The sequence below is a fragment of the Ranitomeya imitator genome, chromosome 5, assembly GCF_032444005.1.
Source record: "Ranitomeya imitator isolate aRanImi1 chromosome 5, aRanImi1.pri, whole genome shotgun sequence".
NCBI classification, from domain to species: domain Eukaryota; kingdom Metazoa; phylum Chordata; class Amphibia; order Anura; family Dendrobatidae; genus Ranitomeya; species Ranitomeya imitator.
Window position 1 is genome coordinate 249,489,360 of NC_091286.1, and position 17,624 is coordinate 249,506,983.

At 50.7% G+C, this 17,624-nt stretch overlaps 1 protein-coding gene across 2 annotated transcripts in view; it reads right to left on the reverse strand.

Moving 5' to 3' along the window:
• Positions 1-17,624, reverse strand: part of LAMA2 (laminin subunit alpha 2) — a 1,496,617-nt gene that overhangs the window by 711,459 nt on the left and 767,534 nt on the right. The window lies entirely within an intron of this gene.

A 17,624-nucleotide genomic window follows, 5' to 3' on the forward strand; every position in this document is an offset into this window, starting at 1 on the left:
GTTTCTGGACTCTCTGAAACAGGTCTTTCTAGGACCTCAAGTCACCCATGATACAGCGCTCCAGCTGCTGGCTTTGACTCAGGATTCAACCATGGTCAGCCATTTTGCTGTTCTCTTCCGGACATTAGCGTCTGAGTTGGAATGGTCAGATAAAACCCTCATTCCCGTATTTTGGAGGGGGCTGGCTGACCATGTGAAAGACGCTTTGGCTACTAGGGAGATTCTCGTCACACTGGAGGAGCTCATAGCCATATCTACTCGCATAGACCTTCGTTTTCACGAGCGAAGGTTGGAGTGAGCCCAGTGTAGGCAGAGGTTTCGGCTGGCTCCCACCTTCGCCAAACCTTTGGAATCTCCAGTCCAGGCGTCCGAGTCACATGAGGCCTTAGAGGTGACACGAGCGGGATCCAAGTCTCAGTCCGCCCGTGCACATAAGGTCCGTCATGTTTACCGGCAGTCAGGACCTCTTGCCTCCAAGGGTCCTCAGCGGTCAGGGAAACTTCAGCGTTTAGTGGCAGTTGGAGGAGGTACACTAGACACGGCGACGTTTGCCTCAAAGTTGTCCTTCAAGGGGACAATTACCATAGGCCCATCCACTCTTATGGTCGAGCTATGCGTGTATTCTGGGGCAGAGGGTAATTTTATGTCTTCCTCTTTTGCCCAGCGTCACGCAATACCCTTGGTGATGCTCGCCAAGCCTGTGACCATTCGAGTGGTAAATGGGTCAACACTACCCTCACAGATTACCCACCAAACCATTCCTTTCATGCTTTCTGTGTCTCCATCACATCAGGAGATAATCTCCCTATTAGTCATTCCTGAGGGAATTGATGAGGTCCTGTTGGGGATACCATGGCTTCGCTACCATTCTCCTCATATTGAGTGGTCCTCTGGGAGAATTTTGGGATGGAGTAAATCCTGCGAGGGTAGATGTCAGAGGGAGTGCGTTCAGGTTGCTACTACACAGGTACCCGCAGATCTTTCCTCTCTCCCCAAGCACTATTGGCCCTATGCAGACGTGTTCTCCAAAAGAGCTGCGGAGACCCTTCCGCCTCACCGCCCCTATGACTGTCCTATTGACCTCTTGCCTGGTGCTGAGCCTATTAGTCATTCCTGAGGGAATTGATGAGGTCCTGTTGGGGATACCATGGCTTCGCTACCATTCTCCTCATATTGAGTGGTCCTCTGGGAGAATTTTGGGATGGAGTAAATCCTGCGAGGGTAGATGTCAGAGGGAGTGCGTTCAGGTTGCTACTACACAGGTACCCGCAGATCTTTCCTCTCTCCCCAAGCACTATTGGCCCTATGCAGACGTGTTCTCCAAAAGAGCTGCGGAGACCCTTCCGCCTCACCGCCCCTATGACTGTCCTATTGACCTCTTGCCTGGTGCTGAGCCTCCCCGGGGTCGAGTCTATCCGTTATCTCTCCCGGAGACGGAGGCAATGTCTCAGTACATCCAAGAGAATCTGGCAAGAGGATTCATTAGGAAGTCAGTGTCACCGGCAGGGGCTGGGTTCTTCTTCGTACAAAAGAAGACTGGAGACTTACGTCCATGCATAGACTACAGGGGTCTTAACGCCATCACCGTTAAGAACAAGTACCCATTACCCCTGATATCTGAGCTGTTTGATAGGCTATGGGGAGCGAGGGTATTTACGAAGTTAGATCTGCGGGGTGCCTACAACCTGATTCGCATCCGTGAGGGGGATGAATGGAAGACGGCTGTTAACACCAGGGATGGGCACTATGAATATCTTGTGATGCCCTTTGGGCTCTGTAATGCCCCAGCCGTTTTCCAAGACTTTGTGAACGACATCTTCCGGGATATGCTCACCAGTGCCACCTCGGTCGTAGTCTATCTGGATGATATTCTCATCTTCTCTCCAGATATTGACTCCCATCGGAGAGATGTTCGCAAAGTCTTCGACCTCTTACGGGCAAACTCCCTCTACGCCAAGTTGGAGAAGTGTGTGTTTGAGCAGGAGTCCTTGCCTTTCCTTGGTTATATCATCTCTGCCCAGGGTTTGGCTATGGATCCTGCCAAGCTACAGGCTGTAATGGACTGGCAGGAACCCCATTCTCTTAAAGCGGTGCAGCGCTTTATGGGGTTCATTAATTATTATCGCCAGTTCATTCCACACTTCTCAACTTTGGTAGCTCCCTTGGTTGCCCTCACCAAGAAGGGAGCAAATCCCAAGTTGTGGTCAGAGGAGGTCTCCAAAGCCTTTCTCTCGATCAAGTCACACTTCGCTAGCGCTCCCATCCTACATTGCCCCGATGTTGATAAGCCATTTATCTTGGAGGTGGATGCCTCATCCGTTGGTGCTGGAGCAGTCCTTTTCCAAAAAGATGCTCAAGGTTGGAAGCATACTTGCTTCTTCTCCAAGACCTTCACACCAGCAGAGAGGAATTATTCCATCGGGGACAGGGAGTTGCTGGCCATGAAGTTGGCTTTTTCGGAGTGGAGACATCTCTTGGAGGGAACTCGCTTTCCCTTCCAAGTCTTCACTGACCACAAGAACTTGGTGTATCTGCAAACGGCCCAGCGGCTGAATACTCGCCAGGCTAGATGGTCCCTGTTCTTCTCCCGGTTCCATTTTACTCTCCATTTCCTCTCTGGGGAGAAGAATGTTCGTGCTGACGCTTTTTCCCGCTCCGTGGTGTCATCGGAGGAGGAGGAGGAGCCTCGGCTTATTGTCCCTTCTGAGAGCCTGAGAACTGTAGCTCCGGTTTCGCTAGAGTCTGTGCCCCTGGGCAAGACTTTCGTACCAGCTAACTTGCGACCGGAGGTTCTCTCTTGGGCTCACTCCTCCAGAGTGGGTGGGCATTTTGGGACCAAGAGGACATCTGAGCTTCTGGCGAGAACATACTGGTGGCCGCATATGGCCCGAGATGTCAAGGACTATATTCAGGAGTGCGTTTCTTGCGCCCCGAATCGGTCTCCTCGGCAACGGCCTGCTGGGTTGCTTTACCCTCTACCGGTGGCAGACAGGCACTGGGAGATGGTCGGGATGGACTTTGTGGTGGGTCTACCCAAGTCGCGTGGCTGCTCCATTATTTGGGTTGTCACCGACCATTTCTCCAAGATGGTGCATTTGGTGCCGCTTCCTCGGTTACCCTCAGCACGGGCCTTGGCGGTGTTGTTCATTAAACACGTTTTCCGATTGCATGGTATGCCTGATAAGATTGTCAGCGATCGGGGTCCCCAGTTCGCATCTCGGTTTTGGAGAGAGCTCTGCCGTTTACTCAGCATAGAGTTAAATCTCTCATCTGCATACCATCCCGAGACGAATGGGTTGGTGGAGAGAACCAACCAGACTCTGGTGACATATTTGTGACATTTCATCTCTGCTAGGCAGGATGACTGGGCATCTTTGCTACCTTGGGCGGAATTTGCCTTGAACAACGCCGTAGCCGATTCCACTGGTCAAACTCCTTTTCTCCTTAATTACGGCAAGCATCCGCATGTCCCTGTGCCCATGCCCGTGTCATCCACCGATTCTAGGGTGGCAGACTGGGCGGTGGAGGCACGTGACATCTGGGACCGCACACAGGATGCCATCCGGGCCTCCAAGGAGAGAATGAGGGTTTCGGCTGATACACACCGGCGCCCCGCTCCGGTCTTTGCTCCTGGCGACTTAGTGTGGCTCTCCGCCCGTAACATCAGGCTGCGAGTTGAGTCCACTAAGTTTGCTCCTCACTACATTGGTCCGTTTAAGGTTCTGGAACAGGTCAACCCTGTGGTCTACCGTTTGGCTATTCCTCCACGCCTTGGTATCACCGACACTTTCCACGTTTCCCTCTTAAAGCCCGTTCATTTGTCCCGGTTTTCTGAGTCATCTGCTGGGACATCGGGTTCATCCACGGATGAGTTTGAGGTGAATGCTATTGTGGGGTGCAAGGTGGTACGTGGCAAGAAATTTTATCTGGTGGACTGGAAGGGTCACGGCCCAGAGGATAGAACCTGGGAGCCTGTGGAGCACATTCGGGCTCTGCTGCTTATCGCAGCTTTTGAGCATAGTGAGGCTCAAGGAGGGGGGCCCTAGGAGGGGGGGTAATGTTAGTTGTCGAGTTTCCTCTGCTGCACAGGGGGAATCTCGATCCGTGTCTGCTGCGGTCTCCCATTCGGTATCGGCCGCAGTGGGCTCTGCTCAGCGGAGACGTCGCTCCCAGCGTCTCGCTGAGGCTGATTCGGTGCATAGGGTCACTACTGCCTTTTCTGGCTTTTCTATGGTACCCTGCACTGATCTGCGGCGAGCGAGCCTCTCTGGGACTAAGTCCTTGTTTACTCACACTGAGCATGCCCAGGGCAGGGTCTCCCATTGGAGGTCGAGGGCCACATGTTCGGTCACATGCTCAGGTGCTGCAGTACATTCCATTGGTCCTCCTGGAAGGTCCTGAAAGGGCAAAACATGCTCAGGTACTGCAGCACTTTCCATTGGTCCTTCTGGAAGGTCCTGAAAGGGCAAAAACTTCAGTAGCAGCTTCCTGTGCTGCAACTATATAAACTGCGCATGACCGCACGGCCATGCGCTAGTTGTTAGGGCTAGCGGAACGCACCAAATATTAACACAGATAGAGTATGGTGCGTTCGCAGCCCGGGGTCCACCGTGCAGAGATGGAACCTGCTGCCAAGTAACGACGGACTATATGGCGGTACTCATAAGTATACACACGTGGGTTAAACTTCACCCAACGTGAAGGAAGCGATCCTGTTGCGTCACAGGACCGCGGTACCGCACATAGAGCGCGAGCAAGTAGTCAGCGAACTCAACCCCAACTAGGATTGAAGTCCGATTAGACCCTTGCTGGCATAACACCGCAACTGGGTGTGTAAGGAAATTAAATAACGATTTTAATGCACAAGAGTGCATGCGGTGCCGCACTGACGAACGCCACTAACCACACAGGCTTGGGTAAGGAAAGCACAGAGGAAGTGCACGGCGCCGTACTGGCGGTCACAGCAACTGGACGCTGTAATGTGTGATTCGTGCTGTAGGCTAAGTCGGGCGCTAGAAAGCAACCATACACCTTACGCGAATAGACATTCAATAGGGTAGGGGTATCCAAGGACGACTTGCACTCACAACATACACACATTAACAATTGTACACTAGCGCATGGCCGTGCGGTCATGCGCAGTTTATATAGTTGCAGCACAGGAAGTGGCCACAGAAACTTTGCCCTTCCAAGACCTGCCAAGAGGACCAATGGCATGTGCTGCAGAGCCTGAGCACATGACCCTCGATCTCCAACGGGAGATCTTGCCCTGGGCATGCTCAGTGTGTGCAGACAAGGACTTAGTCCCAGAGAAGTCCGCTCGCTGCTGACCAGCACTGACTTCAATGGCAGAAGCTGAAGAAGCAGCAGTAACTCTCTGTACAGCGTGAGACTGAGCAAGACGCTGGGACCGACGTCCCTGCTGAGCAGACTCCACTGCGGCTGGAAAAGAATGGGAGACCGCAACGGAGATGGCTCGAGATTCCCCCTGTGCAGAAGTGGGAACTCGAGACCTAACATTACCCCCCTCCTAGGGCCCCTCCCTCCTTGGGCGTCGCTATGCTCGAAGGCAGCAATGAGCTGTGGGGCCCGAATGTTTTCAGCAGGCTCCCATGACCTGTCCTCTGGGCCATAACCCTTCCAATCCACCAGATAGAACTTTTTGCCGCGTACCACCTTGCACCCCAAAATAGCGTTCACCTCGTAATCGTCCGTAGACGAACCCGATGTCCCGGCAGATGACTCGGAAAACCGGGACATGTATACGGGTTTCAAGAGGGACACATGAAAGGTGTCGGTGATACCCAAGCGTGGAGGAAGAGCCAAACGGTAGACCACAGGATTAACCTGTTCGAGAACCTTGAAGGGACCCAAGTAGCGAGGAGCAAACTTAGTGGACTCAACTCACAGCCTGATGTTACGGGCGGAGAGCCACACCAAGTCGCCAGGAGCAAAGGTCGGAGCGGGACGCCGCTCCTTGGAGGCCCGATTGGCATCCTGCGTGCGGTCCCAAATGTCCCGTGCCCCCACAGCCAAGTCTGCCACTCTGGAGTCAGCAGAAGACACAGGCATGGGCACAGGAACACGCGGATGCTGGCCGTAATTTAGGAGGAATGGAGTCTGACCGGTAGAGTCGGCTACGGCATTGTTAAGTGCAAACTCTGCCCATGGTAGCAAGGATGCCCAGTCATCCTGCCTGGCAGAAACAAAATGTCGTAAATATCTGACCAAGGTCTGGTTGGCCCTCTCTACCAACCCATTCGTCTCGGGATGATATGCCGAAGAGAGATTCAACTCAATACTGAGTAGACGACAAAGCTCTCTCCAGCATCGAGACGCAAACTGGGGACCCCGGTCACTAACAATTTTGTCTGGCATAACGTGTAGGCGAAAGATATGCATGACGAACAAGACAGCCAACGCCCGTGCAGAAGGTAGCCGTGGAAGAGGCACCAAGTGCACCATTTTGGAAAAATGGTCGGTGATCACCCAGATAATGGTGCAGTTACGAGACTTGGGTAAGCCCACCACAAAGTCCATCCCGACCATCTCCCAGGGCCTGTCCGCCACGGGCAGAGGATAAAGCAAACCAGCTGGCCGTTGCCGAGGAGTCATGTTCTTGGCGCAAGAGACACACGCCCGAACATCCTCTGCGACATCACGAGCCATATGCGGCCACCAGTACGTCCTCGCCAGCAACTCAGATGTCCTTTTGGTACCAAATTGTCCACCCACCCTAGACGAGTGTGCCCAAGAGAGAACCTCTGGTCGCAAATTGGATGGAACAAAAGTCTTGCCCGGGGCCACAGTTCTCAAGCTCTCGGTGGGGACAATAAGCCGAGGCTCCTCCTCCTCCTCCGCAGATGACACAACGGAGCGAGAGAGATCGTCGGCCCGAATGTTCTTCTCCCCAGAAAGAAAATGGAGGGTGAAATGAAACCGGGAGAAGAATAAGGACCATCTGGCCTGGCGAGAATTCAACCGCTGGGCTGTCTGCAGGTACACCAAATTTTTATGGTCTGTGAAGACTTGGAAGGGAAAACGTGCACCCTCCAAGAGATGTCTCCACTCCGAGAAAGCCAACTTCATGGCTAGCAACTCCCTGTCCCCGATGGAATAATTCCTCTCTGCTGGTGAGAAGGTCTTGGAAAAAAAAAAGCAAGGATGCTTCCGACCTTGAGCATCCTTTTGGAAGAGGACTGCTCCAGCACCAACAGAAGAGGCATCCACCTCCATGATAAATGGCTTATCAACATCGGGGCGATGTAGGATGGGAGCGCTAGCGAAGTGTGACTTTATAGAGTTAAAGGCCTTGGAGACCTCCTCAGACCACAATTTGGGATTCGCCCCCTTCTTGGTGAGGGCAACCAAGGGAGCTACCAAAGTTGAGAAGTGCGGAATGAACTGGCGATAATTAATGAACCCCATAAAGCGCTGCACTGCTTTAAGAGAATGGGGTTCCTGCCAGTCCATCACAGCCTGTAGTTTGGCAGGATCCATAGCCAATCCCTGGGCAGAGATGATGTAGCCTAGGAAAGGTAAGGACTCCTGCTCAAACATACACTTCTCCAACTTGGCATAGAGGGAGTTTGCCCGTAAGAGGTCGAAGACTTTGCAAACATCTCTCCGGTGGGAGTCAATATCTGGAGAGTAGATGAGAATATCATCCAGATAGACTACGACCGAGGTGGAAAGCATATCCCGGAAGATATCGTTCACAAAGTCTTGGAAAACGGCTGGGGCATTACAGAGCCCGAAGGGCATCACCAGATATTCATAGTGCCCATCCCTGGTGTTAAAAGCCGTCTTCCATTCGTCCCCCTCATGGATGCTAATCAGGTTGTAAGCTCCCCGCAGATCTAATTTAGTAAATACCCTTGCTCCCCGAAGCCTATCGAAGAGCTCAGATATCAAGGGCAAAGGATACTTGTTCTTAACGGTGATGGCGTTAAGACCCCTGTAGTCTATGCATGGACGCAATTCTTCATTCTTCTTCTGCACGAAGAAGAACCCTGCCCCAGCAGGTGACACTGACTTCCTAATGAATCCTCTTGCCAGATTTTCCTGGATGTACTGTGACATTGCCTCCGTCTCCGGGAGAGATAGCGGATAGACTCGACCCCGGGGAGGCTCAGCACCAGGCAAGAGATCAATAGGACAGTCATAGGGGCGATGGGGCGGAAGAATCTCCGCCGCCTTTTTGGAGAACACGTCTGCATAAGACCAATACTGCTTGGGGAGAGAGGAAAGATCTGCGGGTACCTCTGTAGTGGCAACCTGAACGCACTCCCTCTGACATCTACCCCCACAAGATTCGCCCCATCCCAGGATTCTGCCAGAGGACCACTCGATAAGAGGAGAGTGGTACCGTAGCCAAGGTATTCCCAACAGGACCTCATCAATTCCCTCAGGAATGACGAGCAGAGATATTATCTCCTGATGAGATGGCGACATGGACAGAGTAAAAGGGATGGTCTGGTGTGTTATCTGTGAGGGCAGTGCCGACCCATTCACCACTCGTACCGTTACTGGTTGAGCTAGCATAACCAGGGGTATTGCGTGACGTTGGGCGAAGGCAGAAGACATAAAATTGCCCTCCGCCCCAGAATCCACGCAGAGCTCTACCGAGTGGGAGAATGAGCCTATAGTAATTGTCCCCTTAAAGGACAATTTAGAGGCAAACGTCGCCGTGTTTAGTGTACCTCCACCTACTACCACTAAACGCTGACGTTTCCTCGATCGCTGAGAACATCTGGTGGCTAGAAGTCCTGACTAGAGTTGAGCGACCTTGACCTTTTTAGAGTCGAGCCGGGTTTCGCGAAACCCGACTATCTCAAAAGTCGGGTCGAGTGAAATCGGCCGATTATGACGTAAAGTCGGGATCGACCGAAACACGAAACCCAATGCAAGTCAATGGGGCAGCATAGTCGGCAGTGAGTGGGGGCCAGGAAAACACCTAGAGTGCCCATTTTAATGTCAAAACCATCCATTCTTCTTAATGAAGCTTGTCAAGCGTAATTTACCTTATAATAATTGGAAGGCATTTGAAATTGGGGTTCATTTGGCTAAAGTTGTGGTGGGTAGGGCTGGTTCAAGTAATTAGTGGGCCCAGGAAATCTGGACCACGTCACGGCAGTGGAGCAGGGAGAGGTAAGTATTTCAACTTTGCAAGTGCTGTGAACCTGAGCAAGCAGGGGGGGCCCACTCGTTGGCATTGGCACTGGCACAGGGCCCCTCAAAGTACAGCGGTGTGTTTGCACGGCGGGGGCGCCTCCCACCGGCAGCAACACATTTGCGTACCATGAGAGGCCCTGTGCCAGTGACGTCGCCAACTAGTATTCCTCCCCCCACCTGATGAAGGAACCTGCACTTTCATCTGCACCTTCCTGTTTGTCCCCGTGTAAGGTGGTATGGTATGCGGGAAGGGGGACCTGACTTTCAGCAGGGTCACAATCTTGCAGTGTAGCGTGCACGGGAAGTGTTGTGTTATGGGTCAATGTACCAGCAGACTCATCTATCACTGGCTGGGCAATGGGCAGGATGAGGAGGAAACACAGATATAGGCCCAAAGAATAAAGTGGGCTAAATGCAGTTCAAAATTGGTAACACAGGACTAATCAGGGGGCATTGCAGTGGAGGACAACTGGAATGAGAGGCTGACACAGAGAGTAGGCCCAAATCAGTAAGTAGTCGAAATGCAGTTCAAAATTGGCAACAGTAGTAAACAGGCGGCACAGCTTTGTTCAGTGGAGGAGAACAGCAAGGAGTGGCAGACACCGATAGTAGGCCCCAACCCAACTAGTAGGCCAAATGCAGTCTAACATTAACAACTACTTAACGAGCGCCTGAAAACGGAATTTCAGGACAGGAAACCAGGAGAACAGCAAGGAGCGGCAGACACCGATAGTAGGCCCCAAACCAACTAGTACGCCAAATGCAGTTGTTCCGTTTAACCACAATTTAATGAGAGCCTGAAGATAGAAGTTCAGGAAAGGCAACCTGGAGAACACCTTGGAGTGGAACACACCATCTCTCTACACCCCATACCCAATTTGTAGGTCTAATGCAGCGTAGTTTCCAACAACTACTAAACGAGAGAATGATGATCGAAGCATTGGCGAGGAAACCTGGGGAACACCTTGGAGTGGAACACACCATCTCTCTACACCCCATACCCAATTTGTAGGCCTAATGCAGCGTAGTTTCCAACAACTACTAAACGAGAGCATGATGATCGAAGCATTGGCGAGGAAACCTGGGGAACACCTTGGAGTGGAACACACCATCTCTCTACAGTGGAACACACCATCTCTCTACACCCCATACCCAATTTGTAGGCCTAATGCAGCGTAGTTTCCAACAACTACTAAACGAGAGCCGGAAGATCGAAGCTCAGGAAAGGCAACCTGGAGAACACCTTGGAGTGGAACACACCATCTCTCTACACCCCATACCCAATTTGTAAGCCCAATGCAGCGTAGTTTCCAACAACTACTAAACGAGAGCCGGAAGATCGAAGCAATGGAGAGGAAACCTGGGGAACACCTTGGAGTGTAACACACCATCTCTCTACACTCCATACCCAATTTGTAGGCCTAATGCAGCATAGTTTCCAACAACTACTAAACGAGAGCATGAAGATCGAAGCAATGGAGAGGAAACCTGGGGAACACCTTGGAGTGTAACACACCATCTCTCTACACCCCATACCCAATTTGTAGGCCTAATGCAGCGTAGTTTCCAACAACTACTAAACGAGAGCATGAAGATCGAAGCAATGGAGATGAAACCTGGGGAACACCTTGGAGTGGAACACACCATCTCTCTACACCCCATACCCAATTTGTAGGCCTAATGCAGTGTAGTTTCCAACAACTACTAAACGAGAGCATGATGATCGAAGCATTGGCGAGGAAACCTGGGGAACACCTTGAAGTGGAACACACCATCTCTCTACAGTGGAACACACCATCTCTCTACACCCCATACCCAATTTGTAGGCCTAATGCAGCGTAGTTTCCAACAACTACTAAACGAGAGCATGAAGATCGAAGCAATGGAGAGGAAACCTGGGGAACACCTTGGAGTGGAACACACCATCTCTCTACACCCCATACCCAATTTGTAGGCCTAATGCAGCGTAGTTTCCAACAACTACTAAACGAGAGCATGATGATCGAAGCATTGGCGAGGAAACCTGGGGAACACCTTGGAGTGGAACACACCATCTCTCTACAGTGGAACACACCATCTCTCTACACCCCATACCCAATTTGTAGGCCTAATGCAGCGTAGTTTCCAACAACTACTAAACGAGAGCCGGAAGATCGAAGCAATGGAGAGGAAACCTGGGGAACACCTTGGAGTGGAACACACCATCTCTCTACACCCCATACCCAATTTGTAGGCCTAATGCAGTGTAGTTTCCAACAACTACTAAACGAGAGCATGATGATCGAAGCATTGGCGAGGAAACCTGGGGAACACCTTGAAGTGGAACACACCATCTCTCTACAGTGGAACACACCATCTCTCTACACCCCATACCCAATTTGTAGGCCTAATGCAGCGTAGTTTCCAACAACTACTAAACGAGAGCCGGAAGATCGAAGCAATGGAGAGGAAACCTGGGGAACACCTTGGAGTGTAACACACCATCTCTCTACACCCCATACCCAATTTGTAGGCCTAATGCAGCGTAGTTTCCAACAACTACTAAACGAGAGCCGGAAGATCGAAGCAATGGAGAGGAAACCTGGGGAACACCTTGGAGTGTAACACACCATCTCTCTACACCCCATACCCAATTTGTAGGCCTAATGCAGCGTAGTTTCCAACAACTACTAAACGAGAGCCGGAAGATCGAAGCAATGGAGAGGAAACCTGGGGAACACCTTGGAGTGGAACACACCATCTCTCTACACCCCATACCCAATTTGTAGGCCTAATGCAGTGTAGTTTCCAACAACTACTAAACGAGAGCATGATGATCGAAGCATTGGCGAGGAAACCTGGGGAACACCTTGAAGTGGAACACACCATCTCTCTACAGTGGAACACACCATCTCTCTACACCCCATACCCAATTTGTAGGCCTAATGCAGCGTAGTTTCCAACAACTACTAAACGAGAGCCGGAAGATCGAAGCAATGGAGAGGAAACCTGGGGAACACCTTGGAGTGTAACACACCATCTCTCTACACCCCATACCCAATTTGTAGGCCTAATGCAGCGTAGTTTCCAACAACTACTAAACGAGAGCCGGAAGATCGAAGCAATGGAGAGGAAACCTGGGGAACACCTTGGAGTGTAACACACCATCTCTCTACACCCCATACCCAATTTGTAGGCCTAATGCAGCATAGTTTCCAACAACTACTAAACGAGAGCATGAAGATCGAAGCAATGGAGAGGAAACCTGGGGAACACCTTGGAGTGGAACACACCATCTCTCTACACCCCATACCCAATTTGTAGGCCTAATGCAGCGTAGTTTCCAACAACTACTAAACGAGAGCATGATGATCGAAGCATTGGCGAGGAAACCTGGGGAACACCTTGGAGTGGAACACACCATCTCTCTACAGTGGAACACACCATCTCTCTACACCCCATACCCAATTTGTAGGCCTAATGCAGCGTAGTTTCCAACAACTACTAAACGAGAGCCGGAAGATCGAAGCTCAGGAAAGGCAACCTGGGGAACACCTTGGAGTGGAACACACCATCTCTCTACACCCCATACCCAATTTGTAGGCCCAATGCAGCGTAGTTTCCAACAACTACTAAACGAGAGCCGGAAGATCGAAGCTCAGGAAAGGCAACCTGGGGAACACCTTGGAGTGTAACAAACCCTCTCTCTACACCACGGAAGGGCTGATTCTTAGGAAGGAAGGCTGTCGGAAAGAAGCAGGGCGCGTCCGAGGGTGATTATATTCTTATTAGGTATATACTCACCCTCGGACGCGCCCTGCTTCTTTATTTGTAATGAATGTTTATTTGCAATGTGGTTTTGACTTACTCTATTTTTTTGGTAAATAATGATTTTATTATTTTCATTGTTTTGCATCTTCTTGGCAATAATATAAAGAAGACGCGACAGGACAACACTCGGTGGATGCCATATTTGTGTTTAAAATTGAAAAAACCTTTCAGTTAACTACTTGCAGGAGAAAGTTATTGTAGCTGGTGGCCATTTTTAGTACTGTACCAGATTTTTGTTGTATGTGTTTGTTTTTAATGTTAAAATGTCTGCATTTGATATCTCTCCAGTATTTTCTTTTTTATAAGCAAAATACTTATTTTTATATTTTCTGATGTTGGTTCCAGGGGTACACGGGCAGCAGTGGTGTGGTCAGTGGAGGACTAGTGGAAGGAGTGACCGCAGACAGGCATCGAAGGCCTAAAATAATAACACATGGCTGTAGGCAATTTTAAATTGGTTCCAGGGGTACACGGGCAGCAGTGGTGTGGTCAGTGGAGGCCTAGTGGAAGGAGTGACCACAGACAGGCATCGAAGGCCTAAAATAATAACACATGGCTGTAGGCAATTTTAAATTGGTTCCAGGGGTACACGGGCAGCAGTGGTGTGGTCAGTGGAGGCCTAGTGGAAGGAGTGACCGCAGACAGGCATCGAAGGCCTAAAATAATAACACATGGCTGTAGGCAATTTTAAATTGGTTCCAGGGGTACACGGGCAGCAGTGGTGTGGTCAGTGGAGGCCTAGTGGAAGGAGTGACCACAGACAGGCATCGAAGGCCTAAAATAATAACACATGGCTGTAGGCAATTTTAAATTGGTTCCAGGGGTACACGGGCAGCAGTGGTGTGATCAGTGGAGGCCTAGTGGAAGGAGTGACCGCAGACAGGCATCGAAGGCCTAAAATAATAGCACATGGCTGTAGGCAATTTTAAATTGGTTCCAGGGGTACACGGGCAGCAGTGGTGTGGTCAGTGGAGGCCTAGTGGAAGGAGTGACCGCAGACAGGCATCGAAGGCCTAAAATAATAACACATGGCTGTAGGCAATTTTAAATTGGTTCCAGGGGTACACGGGCAGCAGTGGTGTGGTCAGTGGAGGCCTAGTGGAAGGAGTGACCGCAGACAGGCATCGAAGGCCTAAAATAATAACACATGGCTGTAGGCAATTTTAAATTGGTTCCAGGGGTACACGGGCAGCAGTGGTGTGGTCAGTGGAGGCCTAGTGGAAGGAGTGACCGCAGACAGGCATCGAAGGCCTAAAATAATAACACATGGCTGTAGGCAATTTTAAATTTGTTCCAGGGGTACACAGGCAGCAGTGGTGTGGTCAGTGGAGGCCTAGTGGAAGGAGTGACCGCAGACAGGCATCGAAGGCCTAAAATAATAACACATGGCTGTAGGCAATTTTAAATTGGTTCCAGGGGTACACGGGCAGCAGTGGTGTGGTCAGTGGAGGCCTAGTGGAAGGAGTGACCGCAGACAGGCATCGAAGGCCTAAAATAATAACACATGGCTGTAGGCAATTTTAAATTGGTTCCAGGGGTACACGGGCAGCAGTGGTGTGGTCAGTGGAGGCCTAGTGGAAGGAGTGACCGCAGACAGGCATCGAAGGCCTAAAATAATAACACATGGCTGTAGGCAATTTTAAATTGGTTCCAGGGGTACACGGGCAGCAGTCGTGTGGTCAGTGGAGGCCTAGTGGAAGGAGTGACCGCAGACAGGCATCGAAGGCCTAAAATAATAACACATGGCTGTAGGCAATTTTAAATTGGTTCCAGGGGTACACGGGCAGCAGTGGTGTGGTCAGTGGAGGCCTAGTGGAAGGAGTGACCGCAGACAGGCATCGAAGGCCTAAAATAATAACACATGGCTGTAGGCAATTTTAAATTGGTTCCAGGGGTACACGGGCAGCAGTGGTGTGGTCAGTGGAGGCCTAGTGGAAGGAGTGACCGCAGACAGGCATCGAAGGCCTAAAATAATAACACATGGCTGTAGGCAATTTTAAATTGGTTCCAGGGGTACACGGGCAGCAGTGGTGTGGTCAGTGGAGGCCTAGTGGAAGGAGGGACCGCAGACAGGCTTCGAAGCCCTAACATAATAAATTGGGCTGGCTGTAGGCAATTTTAAATTGGTTCCAGGGGTACACGGGCAGCAGTGGTGTGGTCAGTGGAGGCCTAGTGGAAGGAGTGACCGCAGACAGGCATCGAAGGCCTAAAATAATAACACATGGCTGTAGGCAATTTTAAATTGGTTCCAGGGGTACACGGGCAGCAGTGGTGTGGTCAGTGGAGGCCTAGTGGAAGGAGGGACCGCAGACAGGCTTCGAAGCCCTAACATAATAAATTGGGCTGGCTGTAGGCAATTTTAAATTGGTTCCAGGGGTACACGGGCAGCAGTGGTGTGGTCAGTGGAGGCCTAGTGGAAGGAGTGACCAAAGACAGGCATCGAAGGCCTTAACAAAAATGTCAATACAATGGTATTGTCAGTGGCAGGCATTGAAGGATGTCAGCGCATAGACTAAACATTGGTGGAGCTGTGAGATAATTTTGCAAGTGGTAGAGCACTGTTTGAGCTGGTGGGGGGGAACTGTCTTGTGGCCGGCGGTACAGGCCCAGGGCCCCTCATATTACAACGGTGTGTCTGACGTTGGGTGCGCACCACCACCGCCAGAGACACTTTATTGTACTAGGAGGGACCGAGTGGCAGTGCCGTCGACCAAAAGCGGGCTCACCCACCTCTTCAGACAAACTGCACTCTCACGGGTGCTGTCGCCAAGTGTCGATACCACGGCCCCGTGTGGGGTGTTTGGCCATTTAGTGAGGTGTAAACATGTCGTATGCTGGACAATCAGGTGCAGAAAATTATGAGATTGGAAAAGGCATTCAGAATAGTCCACAGGCAAGACCTTTTCATAGGAAAGCTAGGTGTCAGCCGGGCAAGGTGGGGCAAAAGATTTCGAAATCCAGTTGTGGTTCATTTTAATGAAGGTTAGATCATCTACATTTTGGGTAGCCAGACGAGTCCTTTTTTCTGTTAGTATTGAACCTGCAGCACTGAATACTCTTTCTGATAGGACACTAGCTGCCGGGCAAGCAAGCTCCTGCAATGCATATTCTGCCAATTCTGGCCAGGTGTCTAATTTTGATGCCCAGTAATCAAATGGGAATGACGGTTGAGGGAGAACATCGATAAGGGATGAAAAATAGTTTGTAACCATACTGGACAAATGTTGTCTCCTGTCACTTTGAATTGATGCTGCAGTACCTGTCCTGTCTGCGGTCATAGCAAAATCACTCCACAACCTGGTCAGAAAACCCCTCTGGCCAACGCCACTTCTGATTTCTGCCCCTCTAACTCCTCTGGTCTGCTGGCCCCTGCAGCTCGTGTGAGAACGATCACGGGCGCTGTGTGCAGGGAATGCCAGAAGCAAACGGTCAACAAGAGTTGATTGTTTGGTTGCTAATATCTCCTACTGTCTCCTTCCCCATAATCCTGTAGAATGTAAGCCCGCAAGGGCAGGGTCCTCGCCCCTCTGTATCAGTCCGTCATTGTTAGTTTGTTTACTGTATGTGATATTTGTAACTTGTATGTAACCCCTTCTCATGTACAGCACCATGGAATCAATGGTGCTATATAAATAAATAATAATAATAATAATAATAATAATAATATTAGTTCCAAGTTCTCATGTGGCATTATATTTTGCAATTTGCCTTTATAGCGAGGATCAAGGAGGCAGGCCAACCAGTAATCGTCATCATTCATCATTTTAGTTATGCGTGTGTCCCTTTTGAGGATACGTAAGGCATAATCCGCCATGTGGGCCAAAGTTCCAGTTCTCAAATCTGCGGTTGTGCTTGGTTGAGGGGCAGTTTCAGGCAAATCCACGTCACTTGTGTCCCTCAAAAAACCAGAACCCGGCCTTGCCGCGCCACCAATTTCCAGTGGCCCCGGAAAAGCTTCCTCATTAAAAATATAATCATCCCCATCATCCTCCTCGTCCTCCTCCTCCTGTTCGCCCGCTACCTCGTCCTGTACACTGCCCTGGCCAGACAATGGCTGACTGTCATCAAGGCTTTCCTCTTCCTCAGCTGCAGACGCCTGATCCTTTATGTGCGTCAAACTTTGCATCAGCAGACGCATTAGGGGGATGCTCATGCTTATTATGGCGTTGTCTGCACTAACCAGCCGTGTGCATTCCTCAAAACACTGAAGGACTTGACACATGTCTTGAATCTTCGACCACTGCACACCTGACAACTCCATGTCTGCCATCCTACTGCCTGCCCGTGTATGTGTATCCTCCCACAAAAACATAACAGCCCGCCTCTGTTCACACAGTCTCTGAAGCATGTGCAGTGTTGAGTTCCACCTTGTTGCAACGTCTATGATTAGGTGATGCTGGGGAAGGTTCAAAGAACGCTGATAGGTCTGCATACGGCTGGAGTGTACGGGCGAACGGCGGATATGTGAGCAAAGTCCACGCACTTTGAGGAGCAGGTCGGATAACCCCGGATAACTTTTCAGGAAGCACTGCACCACCAGGTTTAAGGTGTGAGCCAGGCAAGGAATGTGTTTCAGTTGGGAAAGGGAGATGGCAGCCATGAAATTCCTTCCGTTATCACTCACTACCTTGCCTGCCTCA